A 3,892-nucleotide genomic window follows, 5' to 3' on the forward strand; every position below is an offset into this window, starting at 1 on the left:
TGGGCGGGGATTTGACCCGGTCAGCAACTCTCGCGAAGTTTGGGCTCTGCAGATCCCGCTGGGGCGGAGCCTGAAAGGGGCGGGGCCCCTGAGGAGGCGGGGCTCTGAGGCTCTTTTATTTTATTTATTTATTTATTTTTGGTACCTCTGACAACTTAGGAGGCTAGGGAATTGAAAGAAACGGTGCACATTGATCACTACGTCCAGTCCCCTTCTTTACGGACAGTTCATAGCTCAGGGCTCTCATCTCGCTCACGGTTTCATTTCTTTTGTTATATGTGGAAAAATTTCTCCCATTTCTTTGGAAGAGAACCTAAGGCCCAGATTCTAGAAATGTTTTACTTAGGAGTTCGTTAAAGCAGGCATAATGGGGGCTGGAGAGATGGCTCAGTGGGTAAGAGCACCGATTGCTCTTATTAAGGTCGTGAGTTCAAATCCCAGCACCCACATGGTGGCTCACAACCATCTGTAAAGATATCTGATACCCTCTCCTGATGCGTCTGAAGACAGCTACAGTATCCTTACATATAATAAATAAATCTTTAAAACAAGAAAAAGCATGCATAATGGTACAAGCTCTTCAACTCAAGACATGGGAGGTGGAGGCTATAAGATTAGGAGCTCGCAGCCAGCCTGGGCTACCTGAGACCCTGTTTAATAAGCAAAAACACTTATTAGTAGCTGAGCACGGGGGGCTCATACTTGCTCTTCCAAACTTTGCGAGATTAAGGTTAGAGAAATGCACATTCGAGAAAAGAAACTTTGTTTGAAAAGAAGATAGAAGGCTGTGGTCAGAGTTCTCTGGAGGACACAAGATGGCTAGCAGTTCAAGACAAACAACTGCTCCAGCAATAGATCATCTCTCAATGAAATAAAACAAATCCACAAAACAAAAACCCAAACAATAATAAGGTAGGATGTGGTATGTGCCTGTAATTACATCACTCTGGAGGCTGAGGCAGGAGGATTGACATGATGTATTTGAGGCCAGTGTGGGGGCCATCGTCACTTTATGGGGTCTGGATGAGAGAGTTAGACCCTCTCCTTGGTCTGCAGTGTCTGATAAGTTCTTGGGCTTCTTTCTCAATTCATTCTCCAAAAATGTATGTGTTGGTGTCTTCTGTTCTTGGGAATAAGTTGTTTATCAATCTGTGCTGATGTCTAGTGCCAAGCAGATAGTAATCTGGGTCCACTGAGGAGTACACTTAGCTTCTACCCTCAAAATGGAGTAAAAAGTTGCTTGTGAAATGGAATCTTAGTCCATTTTACATGGTAGAAAACAAAACAAAACACTTTCACGTGATAATGGAGTAAAATAGTACACAGACTCATCTTATATTGCTGTAATATTAGTTGTTGTTGTTATTATTATTATTATTACCATTGAGACAGGATCTATGCAGGCCTGGCTGTCCTGGGACTTACTACGTAGAGCAAACTGGCTTTGAACTCATACAGATTCACCTGCTTCTGCCTCTCAAGTGCTGAGAGTAAGACTGAAGGTGTGTATTACCACACCTGGCCTTAGGTATCATTCTGAGGCACTGTAAAAAGGCAGAAAATTGAGGCGACATTGGAATGACAGAAGTCCCTGACCCAGGGATCTAGTTTGCTTTTTCTGCTGACTGAGAGTTGGGTAATTTCCCAATAATCAAAGAAGCCAAAGTTGCTATAGAGATAGTGCTTGTCTTCCTGAAGACATCCTAGAGGAAGAAACTAGAAACAACAGACAGAGCTGAAGGGATAGGCCAGTCACCCCAGAGCTTGGCACTTAGAGCTGAAAGGTCAGCAGTTCAAGGATAACCTGAGATCCACAAACTGGCTCATAAAACCAGAGCAGAACTCGATGGCTCAGCCTGTAAAGGTGCTTGCCGCCATGTTTGGCGCCCCGGGTTTGATCCCTGGGACTCTCGCATGGTTTAAGTGTCACTAGCAGGGCAAGGGTAAAGCCTCTTATCCAAAGAACTGAAAGAGGAGACGCCATGACTAAAAATGACTTACAGAAAGAAGCAGTGGTTTCGGCTTACAGTTCCAGAGCGAGAGTTCACAGTGGGAAGGAGGCAAGGCAGCAGGACCCTCCCAGATCAGACGTCACTCAGCTGTCCCAATCACTTGCATTAGCAGTGTGGGAACTGGAGTGGAGCAAGGCTACAAACCCTCAAAGCCCACCGGAGTGAGGCACTTCCTGCAGCGAGGCTCCACCCACTAAGACTCCCACCATCTCTCCCAACAGCAAAACCAGCTAGGGACGGAGTGTGAACCTGTCGGGGACATTTTTCACTCAACCGGCAAGTAAGAGCTCACACTGATTTGCAAAAGAAACAAGATAACTTTATTTGGAGCCAAGCGATAATACATTTATACAATAATACACTTATAGAGGGATACATGGGTACAATTGATATCAGGTCACATGACTCAGGACGCACTCTAGGGTCTGTCTTTATTGGGTCTTGAGGATGGTGGTGCTAATTACTAAGGGTTGTACTTGGTGGTTGTCTCTTGTGCTTGGCAGATTCGGCCCTACATTGACTTTTCCTAGTGCACATATTTCTTCTCATAAGGTGTCTGAATCTAATTTGCACATACAACTAGGCATAGGTTAAAAGGGGGTTCTTGTGGAAAGTTCTCTTGATACTTTGCTTTGCCTCACATCACCCAAAAACCATTTCAGACCAGACTGGCCCTTCTGTTCTTCATACCTGAATACACTGGGCACGCACTTTACTAGACACTGTTCAGAGGTGGGAGTGTGCTCAGCCTGGTACTGGCTGGGATGGAGGTTTTGTGATTGCAGGGTGTACTGCAGAGGAGCATGTGGCACATAGATACGGATACAGGAGCGGGGATGCCAAGTGGAACGCAGCCCCTCTTGGCTTATTACCTGCTGGGTAGCTTAGGCCAGAGTCAAAGTTGCGGCAGTGCCCCTGTCTCAGCTTCCTGAGCGCTTGGATTGTAGGCATGTGCCGTTAGTCCTGGTCTTGACGCCTATCTGTTTATACCACTTCCTATTTGCATCCTCCTTCCATTGCTGTAGCCAATGTGTATCCATCTATCGTCTGGTCCGTTAACCTGTGCTTTTTTTTTTTTTTTTTTTTTTGAGACAGGGTTTCTCTGTGTAGCCCTGGCTGTCCTGTAACTCACTCTGTAGACCAGATTGGTCTTGAACTCAGAAATCCACCTGCCTCTGCCTCCCAAGTGCTGGATTTAAAGGAATGCGACACCAGTGTTCTGCTATCAGTAAGATTTTTATAGGAGCTATCAAACGTTGAGTTTTATTTGTTGAATTTTATTGTAGGAATATTATTTTTATTCGACTTTGTCATACTAGATATTTCTGCCGTTGCCTTCTTTCCCCCTCAAGGAAATGGGCTTCCTGGAACGTATATTTCAAGGAAATGGCCTGAAACTTGTAGAAGTTTCAGTAATTTTTTTTTAACTTTTTATTGGCTCTTTGTGAATTTCACATCGTGCACTCAATCCCATTCATCTCCCCTTACTCTCTCTCGTAGCCGCCCTTCACTCTTGTAATTTCTCCCCAACAGAGAGCAAGATTCAGTACTTTTTAAGCTGTGTTTCAGGATGCTTGAACTCCACTGTGACCATCAGACATTAACATTATACCAACCGAGAGAGTTTCGAAGTAGTCACGTGAACACTGAATTTGAACGTCAGTTTGGATTCATGCAAATAAAGCACTAGAGGAAGCTTGATGTAGCAGAGCTGATTTCGAAGGGTATCTGGGGACCCTATTGGCTTTCCTTGGTTTTCCGCAAACCACGGCTGAGTTCTACAGAAGCGCTCAGGAGGACCCAGGGACTTCGTGAGGTTACAGTGGCCCACGCGGCTCCGCGCCTGCGCGCCTCGCTCCCTCCTCGCTCCGCCCCGGCCC

Source organism: Apodemus sylvaticus, chromosome 14 (genome assembly GCF_947179515.1).
Source record: "Apodemus sylvaticus chromosome 14, mApoSyl1.1, whole genome shotgun sequence".
Classification (NCBI taxonomy): Eukaryota; Metazoa; Chordata; class Mammalia; order Rodentia; family Muridae; genus Apodemus; species Apodemus sylvaticus.